The sequence below is a fragment of the Bufo gargarizans genome, chromosome 2 (assembly GCF_014858855.1).
Source record: "Bufo gargarizans isolate SCDJY-AF-19 chromosome 2, ASM1485885v1, whole genome shotgun sequence".
NCBI lineage: Eukaryota > Metazoa > Chordata > Amphibia > Anura > Bufonidae > Bufo > Bufo gargarizans.
In genome coordinates this window covers 81,653,977-81,671,020 of record NC_058081.1, presented here as the reverse complement: position 1 = coordinate 81,671,020, position 17,044 = coordinate 81,653,977, and positions in this window count along the sequence as shown.

Sequence of the window (17,044 nt, the reverse complement as noted above, 5' to 3'; positions counted from 1 at the left end):
AGAAGGACACATTTCATATTTCCTTTTCAATGGCATATTACTGCCGAAATGAAGAAGAAAAATTACCCAACATTCTATAAAAATTGTTTTCAATGGGTATTAAGTTAACAAAAAAAACACTTTCTGATGGAAGTGTTCCTTTAGCACACTGCTGTAGCGCAATCATACATGTACATATATGTTTTAAAATGTGAATTAAAAAAATTGGGAATGAATAAGCTTAAGCAGGCTAAGTGAATAAATATATGTAATAAGTGTGATTAAAAAATAAGACAAAACAGACAAATCACATACAGAATAATAAAAAGTAAATAATCATCACTGGCCTGTGTGTGTTACCACACATGGCCGACACCCGAGGGTGTACAAGAGATAGGGCAAATCAATACTTACATCCTACCTAGAATGAATGTCCACCGGACTTTATACTTTTTAGCCCCTCCTGCAGTGTGCAGCACACATGTCTCTGAGATACCCACTTTCAGGAATGTGGCCTGAGCACAATGGGGGATGGGGATGGTCTAACTATCCTTAACCCACTACATTACAAGGAAGACTTTATTACACAGAATATTAAAGTTAATATAAAAGAGACAGAATTAAAGGGGACATAACCAATCAGTAATTTAAAATACCCTTAAAACACAATATAATTTACACTAAATTATAGCAACCCTAGTGATTTTTTATTTTTATTATATGTTTTGGAAACATTTTGCCTTCATAGGTATGTAGGTTTATACTTTTGGTTAATAAAGGTTTATTTTTTGTAGGTTTTCTCTGTGTTTACTGTACCCTGTCTGTTGTTCTTTATATACCATAGTTTACTATGTGCTTATCTATTCTCTATTACTTTGCCCAAAATTCTTAAAAGAATGCACAAAAGCTGTAGCTCCATACATGTATTAAAACAAATACAAGGGGGTGCAGGATACAATTAACTCATGAGAGTTTCCATTGTGGAAGAGCTCATTAGTACAGGGAGCAGTAAGTATGGGGTTCCTAATGCTAGGAGTACTCACTGCTCTCTGGTCTTCTTCTCCGGACACTGGCACAGCACTATGTCCTGGCAGCATACAGGTTCAGGATGTATTGTGCGTAGGAGTGCACTATGACCTGATGCTATGTGATGTCAGGACACAGTGCTGCGCCAAGAGCAGCGATGCCCGCAGTAGGAGAGGTAAGTGTCCCTATACATAGTTTTCGTGTCTGGTCTGAGTTCTGCATTTAGGGGACCTAGGGGTAAGGTGAGGATTATAGGGGCTTACTTGGGGTCTGTATAAATGTATGGTCTGATTTGGGGTTTGTATAAATTTGGGGTTTGTACATTTGTGGTCTGATCTGTATTAATTCTGATACTGACCTGGGGTCTGTATAAATTTGAGGTCTGGTCTGGAGATCTGTATTAATTTTGGGGTTGGTATGGATGACTGTATTCATTCTGGGGTCTGTATTAAAAAGAGATTGTCCACCCATGTAAAACTTATTTTTGAAACTGTTTAGCGGTTCATAAAATAATATAGGCTCTGATCCCTGCCTCTCTTCTTCCGCTGCTTCTCCATGTCTTCGCTGGTCTCTGTACTTCCAAGTCATTCTCCACTTAGACAGTGGAGGCGAGCGGCGAGATCAGTAAGGTTTCACTAATTTTAGTCATTTAAAACTTTCTAAGTAGTGTAAAAGAAAACAAATGTGAGCACACAGGACAGCAGCAGGCACAGTACTAGTGGAAGCCACAGCGTGGCAGTGATAAAGGGGGCAGCTGTATAGGGCAGTGATGGCGAACCTATGGCAAGGGTGCCAGAGGCGGCACTCAGAGCCCTCTATCTGGGCACCCACACCCTGGAAAAAGTCTATGGCATAGCAATATGCTTTAGACTTTTCCTGCCATTCATCATCCCCAGGACACACTATAAACAGCACAGACAGCGCATTAAATGTAGGCTATTAATCTATTATAGATAAATGATAAAGGACAAGAAAGAAATATTATATTGGCATTTAGGTTAAATTGCCGTGTCGGCACTTTGCGATAAATAAGTAGGTATTTGGTTGCAGTTTTGGGCACTCGGTCTCTAAAAGGTTCACCATCACTGGTATAGGGGGTTTCTTTGCAGGACTACTGAAACAATGAGCCAAAGTCAGAGGTGTAACTTGAACCTCCTGGTCCCTAATGCAATCCATCTACCGTGTGCCATTTATTACTACTGGTGACTTATTATGTGGTAGAGGGGGCTGCACACCCCTGACTAGGGATGAGCGAACTCGAACTGTATAGTTCGGGTTCGTACCGAATTTTGGGGTGTCCGTGACACGGACCCGAACCCGGACATTTTCGTAAAAGTCAGGGTTCGGGTTCGGTGTTCGTCGCTTTCTTGCCGCTTTTGTGACGCTTTCTTGGCGCTTTTTGAAAGGCTGCAAAGCAGCCAATCAACAAGCGTCATACTACTTGCCCCAAGAGGCCGTCACAGCCATGCCTACTATTGGCATGGCTGTGATTGGCCAAAGCACCATGTGACCCAGCCTCTATTTAAGCTGGAGTCACATAGCGCCGCCCGTCACTCTGCTCTGATTAGCGTAGGGAGAGGTTGCGGATGCGACAGTAGGGCGAGATTAGGCAGATTAACTCCTCCAAAGGACTTCACTTGATTAATCGATCGATCTGCAGCTGTGCATCATTGAGCTGCTGAAATTCAAATGCTCACTCACTGTTTTTAGGCTGCCCAGACCGTTTGTCAGTCACTTTTTTCTGGGTGATCGGCGGCCATTTTGTGTCTTGTGCGGTGCTGCGACCAAGTGCATCCAAGCTGCGACCAAGTGCATTTAACCCTCAATGGTGTGGTTGTTTTTTGGCTAAAGCCTACATCAGGGTGAAGCTGTCACACCAAGTGCATTTAACCAGCAATAGTCTGTTCATTTTTTGGCCATATACTAAATCAGGGGCAAGCTGCGACTGTCACCAAGTGCATTTAACCCTCAATGGTGTGGTTGTTTTTTGGCTAAAGCCTACATCAGGGTGAAGCTGTCACACCAAGTGCATTTAACCAGCAATAGTCTGTTTATTTTTTGGCCATATACTACATCAGGGGCAAGCTGCGCCCGTCACCAAGTGCATTTAACCCTCAGTAGTGTGGTTCGTCAAGCTGTGACACCAAGTGCATTTAACCAGCAATACTCTGTTCATTTTTTGGCCATATACTACATCAGGGGCAAGCTGCGCCCGTCACCAAGTGCATTTAACCCTCAGTAGTGTGGTTGGTCAAGCTATCACACCAAGTGCATTTAACCAGCAATAGTCTGTTCATTTTTTGGCCATATACTACATCAGGGGCAAGCTGCGCCTGTCACCAAGTGCATTTAACCAGCAATAGTCTGTTCATTTTTTGGCCATATACTACATCAGGGGCAAGCTGCGCCTGTCACCAAGTGCATTTAACCCTCAGTAGTGTGGTTCGTCAAGCTGTGACACCAAGTGCATTTAACCAGCAATAGTCTGTTCATTTTTTGGCCATATACTACATCAGGGGCAAGCTGCGCCCGTCACCAAGTGCATTTAACCAGCAATAGTGTGGTTATTTTTTGGCCATATCCCAGTCTAATTCTGTCACTAAATCCATACCGGTCACCCAGCGCCTAAATACTAGGCCTCAAATTTATATCCCGCTAAATCTCTCGTTACCGCTGTCCTGTTGTGGCTGGGCAAGTTATTTAGTGTCCGTCAAAGCACATTTTTTGTTCTGGGTTGAAGTACAATTCCCAATTTAGCAATTTCATAATTTAGTGGTTCCTGCTATATCAGAGCTATTTGAAATCTATCCCTAAAAGGGTATATAATATTCAAGGTGCACATAGGGTCATTCAGAATAACTTCACACACACGCTACTGTGCATTTCCAAGTCTAATTCTGTCACTAAATCCATACCGGTCACCCAGCGCCTAAATACTAGGCCTCAAATTTATATCCCGTTAAATCTCTCGTTACCGCTGTCCTGTTGTGGCTGGGAAAGTTATTTAGTGTCCGTCAAAGCACATTTTTTGTTCTGGGTTGAAGTACAATTCCCAATTTAGCAATTTCATAATTTAGTGGTTCCTGCTATATCAGAGCTATTTGAAATCTATCCCTAAAAGGGTATATAATATTCAAGGTGCACATAGGGTCATTCAGAATAACTTCACACACACGCTACTGTGCATTTCCAAGTCTAATTCTGTCGCTAAATCCATACCGGTCACCCAGCGCCTAAATACTAGGCCTCAAATTTATATCCCGCTAAATCTCTCGTTACCGCTGTCCTGTTGTGGCTGGGAAAGTTATTTAGTGTCCGTCAAAGCACATTTTTTGTTCTGGGTTGAAGTACAATTCCCAATTTAGCAATTTCATAATTTAGTGGTTCCTGCTATATCAGAGCTATTTGAAATCTATCCCTAAAAGGGTATATAATATTCAAGGTGCACATAGGGTCATTCAGAATAACTTCACACACACGCTACTGTGCATTTCCAAGTCTAATTATGTCGCTAAATCCATACCGGTCACCCAGCGCCTAAATACTAGGCCTCAAATTTATATCCCGCTAAATCTCTCGTTACCGCTGTCCTGTTGTGGCTGGGAAAGTTATTTAGTGTCCGTCAAAGCACATTTTTTGTTCTGGGTTGAAGTACAATTCCCAATTTAGCAATTTCATAATTTAGTGGTTCCTGCTATATCAGAGCTATTTGAAATCTATCCCTAAAAGGGTATATAATATTCAAGGTGCACATAGGGTCATTCAGAATAACTTCACACACACGCTACTGTGCATTTCCAAGTCTAATTCTGTCGCTAAATCCATACCGGTCACCCAGCGCCTAAATACTAGGCCTCAAATTTATATCCTGCTAAATCTCTCGTTACCGCTGTCCTGTTGTGGCTGGGAAAGTTATTTAGTGTCCGTCAAAGCACATTTTTTGTTCTGGGTTGAAGTACAATTCCCAATTTAGCAATTTCATAATTTAGTGGTTCCTGCTATATCAGAGCTATTTGAAATCTATCCCTAAAAGGGTATATAATATTCAAGGTGCACATAGGGTCATTCAGAATAACTTCACACACACGCTACTGTGCATTTCCAAGTCTAATTCTGTCACTAAATCCATACCGGTCACCCAGCGCCTAAATACTAGACATTGGGCCAAATAATATTTTTGTTGTTGTGGTGAACCATAACAATGAGAAAAACATCTAGTAAGGGACGCGGACGTGGACATGGTCGTGGTGGTGTTAGTGGACCCTCTGGTGCTGGGAGAGGACGTGGCCGTTCTGCCACATCCACACGTCCTAGTGTACCAACTACCTCAGGTCCCAGTAGCCGCCAGAATTTACAGCGATATATGGTGGGGCCCAATGCCGTTCTAAGGATGGTAAGGCCTGAGCAGGTACAGGCATTAGTCAATTGGGTAGCCGACAGTGGATCCAGCACGTTCACATTATCTCCCACCCAGTCTTCTGCAGAAAGCGCACAGATGGCGCCTGAAAACCAACCCCATCAGTCTGTCACATCACCACCATGCATACCAGGGAAACTGTCTCAGCCTCAAGTTATGCAGCAGTCTCTTATCCTGTTTGAAGACTCCGCTGGCAGGGTTTCCCAAGGGCATCCACCTAGCCCTTCCCCAGCGGTGAAAGAAATAGAATGCACTTACGCACAACCACTTATGTTTCCTGATGATGAGGACATGGGAATACCACCTCAGCATGTCTCTGATGATGACGAAACACAGGTGCCAACTGCTGCGTCTTTCTGCAGTGTGCAGACTGAACAGGAGGTCAGGGATCAAGACTGGGTGGAAGACGATGCAGGGGATGATGAGGTCCTAGACCCCACATGGAATGAAGGTCGTGCCACTGACTTTCACAGTTCGGAGGAAGAGGCAGTGGTGAGACCGAGCCAACAGAGTAGCAAAAGAGGGAGCAGTGGGCAAAAGCAGAACACCCGCCGCCAAGAGACTCCGCCTGCTACTGCCCGCCGCCATCTGGGACCGAGCACCCCAAAGGCAGCTTCAAGGAGTTCCCTGGCATGGCACTTCTTCAAACAATGTGCTGACGACAAGACCCGAGTGGTTTGCACGCTGTGCCATCAGAGCCTTAAGCGAGGCATTAACGTTCTGAACCTGAGCACAACCTGCATGACCAGGCACCTGCATGCAAAGCATGAACTGCAGTGGAGTAAACACCTTAAAACCAAGGAAGTCACTCAGGCTCCCCCTGCTACCTCTTCTGCTGCTGCCGCCTCGGCCTCTTCTGCTGCTGCCGCCTCGGCCTCTTCCTCCGCCTCTGGAGGAACGTTGGCACCTGCCGCCCAGCAAACAGGGGATGTACCACCAACACCACCACCACCACCTCCGTCACCAAGCGTCTCAACCATGTCACACGGCAGCGTTCAGCTCTCCATCTCACAAACATTTGAGAGAAAGCGTAAATTCCCACCTAGCCACCCTCGATCCCTGGCCCTGAATGCCAGCATTTCTAAACTACTGGCCTATGAAATGCTGTCATTTAGGCTGGTGGACACAGACAGCTTCAAACAGCTCATGTCGCTTGCTGTCCCACAGTATGTTGTTCCCAGCCGCCACTACTTCTCCAAGAGAGCCGTGCCTTCCCTGCACAACCAAGTATCCGATAAAATCAAGTGTGCACTGCGCAACGCCATCTGTGGCAAGGTCCACCTAACCACAGATACGTGGACCAGTAAGCACGGCCAGGGACGCTATATCTCCCTAACTGCACACTGGGTAAATGTAGTGGCAGCTGGGCCCCAGGCGGAGAGCTGTTTGGCGCACGTCCTTCCGCCACCAAGGATCGCAGGGCAACATTCTTTGCCTCCTGTTGCCACCTCCTCCTTCTCGGCTTCCTCCTCCTCTTCTTCCACCTGCTCATCCAGTCAGCCACACACCTTCACCACCAACTTCAGCACAGCCCGGGGTAAACGTCAGCAGGCCATTCTGAAACTCATATGTTTGGGGGACAGGCCCCACACCGCACAGGAGTTGTGGCGGGGTATAGAACAACAGACCGACGAGTGGTTGCTGCCGGTGAGCCTCAAGCCCGGCCTGGTGGTGTGCGATAATGGGCGAAATCTCGTTGCAGCTCTGGGACTAGCCAATTTGACGCACATCCCTTGCTTGGCGCATGTGCTGAATTTGGTGGTGCAGAAGTTCATTCACAACTACCCCGACATGTCAGAGCTGCTGCATAAAGTGCGGGCCGTCTGTTCGCGCTTCCGGCGTTCACATCCTGCTGCTGCTCGCCTGTCTGCGCTACAGCGTAACTTCGGCCTTCCCGCTCACCGCCTCATATGCGACGTGCCCACCAGGTGGAACTCCACCTTGCACATGCTGGACAGACTGTGCGAGCAGCAGCAGGCCATAGTGGAGTTTCAGCTGCAGCACGCACGGGTCAGTCGCACTACAGAACAGCACCACTTCACCACCAATGACTGGGCCTCCATGCGAGACCTGTGTGCCCTGTTGCGCTGTTTCGAGTACTCCACCAACATGGCCAGTGGCGATGACGCCGTTATCAGCGTTACAATACCACTTCTATGTCTCCTTGAGAAAACACTTAGGGCGATGATGCAAGAGGAGGTGGCCCAGGAGGAGGAGGAGGAGGAGGAGGAGGAAGAGGGGTCATTTTTAGCACTTTCAGGCCAGTCTCTTCGAAGTGACTCAGAGGGAGGTTTTTGGCAACAGCAGAGGCCAGGTACAAATGTGGCCAGACAGGGCCCACTACTGTAGGACGAGGAGGACGAGGATGAGGAGGAGGTGGAGGAGGATGAGGATGAAGCATGGTCACAGCGGGGTGGCACCCAACGCAGCTCGGGTCCATCACTGGTACGTGGCTGGGGGGAAAGGCAGGACGATGACGATACGCCTCCCACAGAGGACAGCTTGTCCTTACCCCTGGGCAGCCTGGCACACATGAGCGACTACATGCTGCAGTGCCTGCGCAACGACAGCAGAGTTGCCCACATTTTAACCTGTGCGGACTACTGGGTTGCCACCCTGCTGGATCCACGCTACAAAGACAATGTGCCCACCTTACTTCCTGCACTGGAGCGTGATAGGAAGATGCGCGAGTACAAGCGCACGTTGGTAGACGCGCTACTGAGAGCATTCCCAAATGTCACAGGGGAACAAGTGGAAGCCCAAGGCCAAGGCAGAGGAGGAGCAAGAGGTCGCCAAGGCAGCTGTGTCAATGCCAGCTCCTTTGAGGGCAGGGTTAGCATGGCAGAGATGTGGAAAACTTTTGTCAACACGCCACAGCTAACTGCACCACCACCTGATATGCAACGTGTTAGCAGGAGGCAACATTTCACTAACATGGTGGAACAGTACGTGTGCACACCCCTCCACGTACTGACTGATGGTTCGGCCCCATTCAACTTCTGGGTCTCTAAATTGTCCACATGGCCAGAGCTAGCCTTTTATGCCTTGGAGGTGCTGGCCTGCCCGGCGGCCAGCGTTTTGTCTGAACGTGTATTCAGCACGGCAGGGGGCGTCATTACAGACAAACGCAGCCGCCTGTCTACAGCCAATGTGGACAAGCTGACGTTCATAAAAATGAACCAGGCATGGATCCCACAGGATCTGTCTGTCCCTTGTCCAGATTAGACATTAACTACCTCCCCTTAACCATATATTATTGGACTCCAGGGCACTTCCTCATTCAATCCTATTTTTATTTTCATTTTACCATTATATTGCGAGGCTACCCAAAGTTTAATGAACCTCTCCTGTGTCTGGGTGCCGGGGCCTAAATATATGCCAATGGACTGTTCCAATGTTGGGTGACGTGAAGCCTGATTCTCTGCTATGACATGCAGAATGATTCTCTGCTGACATGAAGCCAGATTCTCTGTTACGGGACCTCTCTCCTCTGCCTGTGTGTGTGCTGGGCCTAAATATATGCCAATGGACTGTTGCAGTGGTGGCTGACGTGAAGCCTCATTCTCTGCTATGACATGCAGACTGATTCTCTGCTGACATGAAGCCAGATTCTCTGTTACGGGACCTCTCTCCTCTGCCTGTGTGCTGGGCCTAAATATATGCCAATGGACTGTTGCAGTGGTGGCTGACGTGAAGCCTCATTCTCTGCTCTGACATGCAGACTAATTCTCTGCTGACATGAAGACAGATTCTCTGTTACGGGACCTCTCTCCTCTGCCTGTGTGTGTGCTGGGCCTAAATATATGCCAATGGACTGTTGCAGTGGTGGCTGACGTGAAGCCTCATTCTCTGCTATGACATGCAGACTGATTCTCTGCTGACATGAAGCCAGATTCTCTGTTACGGGACCTCCCTCCTCTGCCTGGGTGCTGGGCCTAAATATATGCCAATGGACTGTTGCAGTGGTGGCTGACGTGAAGCCTCATTCTCTGCTATGACATGCAGACTAATTCTCTGTTGACATGAAGACAGATTCTCTGTTACGGGACCTCTCTCCTCTGCCTGTGTGTGTGCTGGGCCTAAATATATGCCAATGGACTGTTGCAGTGGTGGCTGACGTGAGGCCTCATTCTCTGCTATGACATGCAGACTGATTCTCTGCTGACATGAAGCCAGATTCTCTGTTACGGGACCTCTCTCCTCTGCCTGTGTGTGTGCTGGGCCTAAATATATGCCAATGGACTGTTGCAGTGGTGGCTGACGTGAAGCCTCATTCTCTGCTATGACATGCAGACTGATTCTCTGCTGACATGAAGCCAGATTCTCTGTTACGGGACCTCCCTCCTCTGCCTGGGTGCTGGGCCTAAATATATGCCAATGGACTGTTGCAGTGGTGGCTGACGTGAAGCCTCATTCTCTGCTATGACATGCAGACTAATTCTCTGCTGACATGAAGACAGATTCTCTGTTACGGGACCTCTCTCCTCTGCCTGTGTGTGTGCTGGGCCTAAATATATGCCAATGGACTGTTGCAGTGGTGGCTGACGTGAAGCCTCATTCTCTGCTATGACATGCAGACTGATTCTCTGCTGACATGAAGCCAGATTCTCTGTTACGGGACCTCTCTCCTCTGCCTGTGTGTGTGCTGGGCCTAAATATATGCCAATGGACTGTTGCAGTGGTGGCTGACGTGAAGCCTCATTCTCTGCTATGACATGCAGACTAATTCTCTGCTGACATGAAGACAGATTCTCTGTTACGGGACCTCTCTCCTCTGCCTGTGTGTGTGCTGGGCCTAAATATATGCCAATGGACTGTTGCAGTGGTGGCTGACGTGAAGCCTCATTCTCTGCTATGACATGCAGACTGATTCTCTGCTGACATGAAGACAGATTCTCTGTTACGGGACCTCTCTCCTCTGCCTGTGTGTGTGCTGGGCCTAAATATATGCCAATGGACTGTTGCAGTGGTGGCTGACGTGAAGCCTCATTCTCTGCTATGACATGCAGACTGATTCTCTGCTGACATGAAGCCAGATTCTCTGTTACGGGACCTCCCTCCTCTGCCTGGGTGCTGGGCCTAAATATATGCCAATGGACTGTTGCAGTGGTGGCTGACGTGAAGCCTCATTCTCTGCTATGACATGCAGACTGATTCTCTGCTGACATGAAGCCAGATTCTCTGTTACGGGACCTCCCTCCTCTGCCTGGGTGCTGGGCCTAAATATATGCCAATGGACTGTTGCAGTGGTGGCTGACGTGAAGCCTCATTCTCTGCTATGACATGCAGACTAATTCTCTGCTGACATGAAGACAGATTCTCTGTTACGGGACCTCTCTTCTCTGCCTGTGTGTGTGCTGGGCCTAAATATATGCCAATGGACTGTTGCAGTGGTGGCTGACGTGAAGCCTCATTCTCTGCTATGACATGCAGACTGATTCTCTGCTGACATGAAGCCAGATTCTCTGTTACGGGACCTCTCTCCTCTGCCTGTGTGTGTGCTGGGCCTAAATATATGCCAATGGACTGTTGCAGTGGTGGCTGACGTGAAGCCTCATTCTCTGCTATGACATGCAGACTAATTCTCTGCTGACATGAAGACAGATTCTCTGTTACGGGACCTCTCTCCTCTGCCTGTGTGTGTGCTGGGCCTAAATATATGCCAATGGACTGTTGCAGTGGTGGCTGACGTGAAGCCTCATTCTCTGCTATGACATGCAGACTGATTCTCTGCTGACATGAAGACAGATTCTCTGTTACGGGACCTCCCTCCTCTGCCTGGGTGCTGGGCCTAAATATATGCCAATGGACTGTTGCAGTGGTGGCTGACGTGAAGCCTCATTCTCTGCTATGACATGCAGACTGATTCTCTGCTGACATGAAGACAGATTCTCTGTTACGGGACCTCCCTCCTCTGCCTGGGTGCTGGGCCTAAATATATGCCAATGGACTGTTGCAGTGGTGGCTGACGTGAAGCCTCATTCTCTGCTATGACATGCAGACTAATTCTCTGCTGACATGAAGCCAGATTCTCTGTTACGGGACCTCTCTCCTCTGCCTGGGTGCTGGGCCTAAATTTATGAAAATGGACTCTTACAGTGGTGGGTGACGTGAAGCCAGATTCTCTGCTATGGGACCTCTCTCTAATTGATTTTGGTTAATTTTTATTTATTTAATTTTTATTTTAATTCATTTCCCTATCCACATTTGTTTGCAGGGGATTTACCTACATGTTGCTGCCTTTTGCAGCCCTCTAGCTCTTTCCTGGGCTGTTTTACAGCCTTTTTAGTGCCGAAAAGTTCGGGTCCCCATTGACTTCAATGGGGTTCGGGACGAAGTTCGGATCGGGTTCGGATCCCGAACCCGAACATTTCCGGGATGTTCGGCCGAACAAGGGGGGGAATGTAAGACTAGGTAAGACTTCAAGATCTAACTGAAGCCCATATCCTTAATAAAAATTAAATACAAATATTAATTACTTTAATGATGTGTTGAACAGTAGTGATGGACGAACATCGACTGGGACGCGTTCGCGATCAAATGTTCGCGGCGGGCCCTATTCACTTTAATGGCATGCAAACCTAAAAAACCTTCAGGTCATATTTGCAGCCACCAAATACTTAGTAGAAGTGCACAAATAGTCCCACAATATGGACAGTGACATACCAGAGGGAGATCAATGGCAAAAATGACCACAAAAAATATCTATTTTAATTAGGGGCTATTTTTACGCGTCTTAAAGGGAAACTCTCAAAATGTGCCCTGCTGGAGCCTATAAAATTTTTATTTTAGGCCACGGTAGTACGGACCCCAAAAATTAGGCATTCACATGACAGAAAAGAACAAGGGAATATGTGGCTGGAGGTATATTAGACTGTCAATGGATACCAATTTTACTGTAGGCCAGTGGAGTACAGGCCCCAAACATTAGGCATTCACCAGAGAGAAAAGAACAAGTGATTATGTGGCTGGAGGTATATTAGACCATCAGTGGATAACAATTTTACAGCAGGCCAGTTAAGTACAGGCCCCAAAAATTATGCATCAACCTGACAGAAAAGAACAAGTGATTATGTGGCTGGAGGTATATTAGACGGCCACTGGATAACTATTTTACTGTAGGCCAGTGGAGTACAGGCCCCAAACAATTTGGCATTTACCTGACAGAAAAGGCCTTTTATGCTGCTGTATATACATAAGACAAGGACCATACTTTGTTCTGTGTGGTGGCGGATATGTGTGGGTTGGCAAGAGGAAATTCTATTCAATTACAATTCAATTACACGTGCACACCCAGTAGTCCAGGGGTTCCTCGCTTCTCAGAGCATCCACATCAGTCGTTACCCGATGTAGTCGGACACCTGTCGGTCTAGGCGTTCCCTGAGGCTGGATCCGGAGGGCAGCTGTTGATGGATTGGCTGCAAGAATGATCTCATATCCGAAGTGACTAACACATCTTCAAACCGCCCTCTTCTTGCAGGCGCTGTAGGATTGGTACCCGCACCTGTTTCGCTGTGGGTGGAAATTCCTTTGCCAGTGCCCGCAACAGCAGGATGCAGCATCTCTCGTAGCAAGGCCTGGAAATTCTTCATTCTGACAGCCCTCTGTGATGCTGATAACATGTCCGCCATTTTGTGTTTGTACCCGTGGTCTAAGTACGTTGCCACCCGATACTTTGCCCATTATGCTTTTTATACGGGGGTCCCTCTTCAAACACTGGAGCATGAAGGCCGCCATTTGCCCTTAAATTGGAAGTGGTGGAACGCCCTGGCTCCTGCATATCGTCCAGGAGAATGTAGTCCTCGTTCTCCTCCCCCCAGCCAGGGATCCCCAAAAAGTTTAAAGTCTCCCTCAAAGCCTGCTCTTCTTCCTCCTCATCCTTCTTTCCCCAGCCATCATCCTCCTCTGACTCCTCTTCAGACTCCTGCTGACTTGTCTCAGATGGAGTAGCCCCCTGGGAATTCATTCAGCATTGCGACTTCCTCATCTTCCAGCTCCTGCTCCTTGACGGCTTGATCAATGACACAACGCAATGCACGCTCCATAAGGAAGGCATAAGGTACAATGTCACTGATGGCATCCTGGCTGCGACTGACCAGTTTGGTGAGCTCATCAAATGGCCGCAGAAGTCTGCATGCATCGCGCATGAGCAACCACTGGTGCCGTGAAAAGAAACCAAGCTCCACAGAACCTGTCCTGCTGCAGAGTTCGTACAGGTAGTTGTTAATGGCACGTTGCTGCTGAAGCAGCCTATCAAGCATATACAAGGTAGAGTTCCAGCGCGTCGGGCTGTCACAAATCAGACGTCTGACGGGCAGGTGGTGTCGCCGCTGAACGTCAGCAAGGCGAGCCATGGCCATATAAAATCTTCTAAAATGTCCAGAGATTTTCCTGGCCTGCCGCAAGACGTCCTGACCCCGGGTTATTTGGCAATGAATCACTGCAGGACTAAGTTCAGGAGGTGTGCCATGTGTCATTTTGCTCTGCTTCAGCGGGCTCAGCAGATTGGCACCGTGGTCGCACACCACTTTACCAACTGTCAAATTGAGCGGGGTTAGCCACTGATCGGCCTATGACTGCAGAGCTGAAATCAGTGCATGACTTCCAGGCACAACAGCTGCAGCACATTATGGCAACGTCTCTCCTGGTACTTCAAATAGGTTCTGGGGAGCTTGGGGGATGCAGCGGAAGAGGCTGTAGCAGTGGAAAAGGAAGGGGTCAGCCAAGAAGGAGACAGGGGATGGATTAGGAGGAGGCGAAGAAGAGGCAGGCCTGCATTCAATCCATGGCGGTAACACCAAATCCACACGGGTGCCACGGGTTACAAACTTGACGGCCGTCAGAAAGTTCACCCAGTGGCCGCTGCCCCCTTGACTTCAAGCATGTGTGAAGAAGCGTGCCGGGCAGGGGATCAAACGTTTTCAGTAATTTGGCTGCATCTGCCTTCAGGAAGAAATGCATCATCAGAAACACGCTGCTGGCCACACGCAAAAGGTTCCCTTTAAATCATAAATGTTGGAATAAGCATGTTATAAATGGGTATTAATGAAGCACAGCACTTTATCTACTAGTAAACATATCACACTGAAAGAATGGGATGGGGATATAGATTTGCCACCATGTCATTAGTAACAACATACTCATAAAATATCTGCATGATTTACTGAAATCTATAATTAAACGTGATAGTACTGACATGTAAAATAAATGCACGGCGTTGTGTCATATCCTGGCCCGCTATAATGCTAACACATAAATAACCGGCGAAGGGCAGAGACATTCAGCCAGGATCAACATATCAGGCCACTAAAATAACTCATAAAATGTGCATTAAAAATATTGAATATAAGCAGCTTAGATCATTAGCTCCCTGCATGGGCTACATGTGTTTCCTATCTACCCAGAGATATGCACAGATGTAACACAGCTATCCGTCGATGCAGATGATACTGTATTTTCTACCTGAAGTCATTTGTGCATATGTTTTCCATTCTTTGCCATTAGTGGTGCCCGCTTGATACAAAATACATTTTTTAACTTTTGTAACGAAGCAGCCATGTTTTTCTTAACCTAACACAGACAAACCTTTTAGTCCAGAAGGATCAGTGAGGCTCACTTGTATAAATTATCCTTAGGTCCGCGAGGACATTTATCTGCTATATCACAGAAAACAAGTCACAAAGCTTGAACCACTGTTCACTTGTGGAAAAGTCTGCAAATTTTAATTTTTTTACACAAAAATTGGCAGAGTGAGGTGGGGAGTGGGAGGCATAGAGCCGGGTATATCCACCCTAGTATGTATATTATAATCATCGCCACTGGCCATGTTGGTGGAGTACTCGAAACAGCGCAACAGGGCACACAGGTCTCGCATGGAGGCCCAGTCATTGGTGGTGAAGTGGTGCTGTTCTGTAGTGCGACTGACCCGTGCGTGCTGCAGCTGAAACTCCACTATGGCCTGCTGCTGCTCGCACAGTCTGTCCAGCATGTGCAAGGTGGAGTTCCACCTGGTGGGCACGTCGCATATGAGGCGGTGAGCGGGAAGGCCGAAGTTACGCTGTAGCGCAGACAGGCGAGCAGCAGCAGGATGTGAACGCCGGAAGCGCGAACAGACGGCCCGCACTTTATGCAGCAGCTCTGACATGTCGGGGTAGTTGTGAATGAACTTCTGCACCACCAAATTCAGCACATGCGCCAAGCAAGGGATGTGCGTCAAATTGGCTAGTCCCAGAGCTGCAACGAGATTTCGCCCATTATCGCACACCACCAGGCCGGGCTTGAGGCTCACCGGCAGCAACCACTCGTCGGTCTGTTGTTCTATACCCCGCCACAACTCCTGTGCGGTGTGGGGCCTGTCCCCCAAACATATGAGTTTCAGAATGGCCTGCTGACGTTTACCCCGGGCTGTGCTGAAGTTGGTGGTGAAGGTGTGTGGCTGACTGGATGAGCAGGTGGAAGAAGAGGAGGAGGAAGCCGAGAAGGAGGAGGTGGCAACAGGAGGCAAAGAATGTTGCCCTGCGATCCTTGGCGGCGGAAGGACGTGCGCCAAACAGCTCTCCGCCTGGGGCCCAGCTGCCACTGCATTTACCCAGTGTGCAGTTAGGGAGATATAGCGTCCCTGGCCGTGCTTACTGGTCCACGTATCTGTGGTTAGGTGGACCTTGCCACAGATGGCGTTGCGCAGTGCACACTTGATTTTATCGGATACTTGGTTGTGCAGGGAAGGCACGGCTCTCTTGGAGAAGTAGTGGCGGCTGGGAACAACATACTGTGGGACAGCAAGCGACATGAGCTGTTTGAAGCTGTCTGTGTCCACCAGCCTAAATGACAGCATTTCATAGGCCAGTAGTTTAGAAATGCTGGCATTCAGGGCCAGGGATCGAGGGTGGCTAGGTGGGAATTTACGCTTTCTCTCAAATGTTTGTGAGATGGAGAGCTGAACGCTGCCGTGTGACATGGTTGAGACGCTTGGTGACGGAGGTGGTGGTGGTGGTGTTGGTGGTACATCCCCTGTTTGCTGGGCGGCAGGTGCCAACGTTCCTCCAGAGGCGGAGGAAGAGGCCGAGGCGGCAGCAGCAGAAGAGGCCGAGGCGGCAGCAGCAGAAGAGGTAGCAGGGGGAGCCTGAGTGACTTCCTTGGTTTTAAGGTGTTTACTCCACTGCAGTTCATGCTTTGCATGCAGGTGCCTGGTCATGCAGGTTGTGCTCAGGTTCAGAACGTTAATGCCTCGCTTAAGGCTCTGATGGCACAGCGTGCAAACCACTCGGGTCTTGTCGTCAGCACATTGTTTGAAGAAGTGCCATGCCAGGGAACTCCTTGAAGCTGCCTTTGGGGTGCTCGGTCCCAGATGGCGGCGGGCAGTAGCAGGCGGAGTCTCTTGGCGGCGGGTGTTCTGCTTTTGCCCACTGCTCCCTCTTTTGCTACGCTGTTGGCTCGGTCTCACCACTGCCTCTTCCTCCGAACTGTGAAAGTCAGTGGCACGACCTTCATTCCATGTGGGGTCTAGGACCTCATCATCCCCTGCATCGTCTTCCACCCAGTCTTGATCCCTGACCTCCTGTTCAGTCTGCACACTGCAGAAAGACGCAGCAGTTGGCACCTGTGTTTCGTCATCATCAGAGA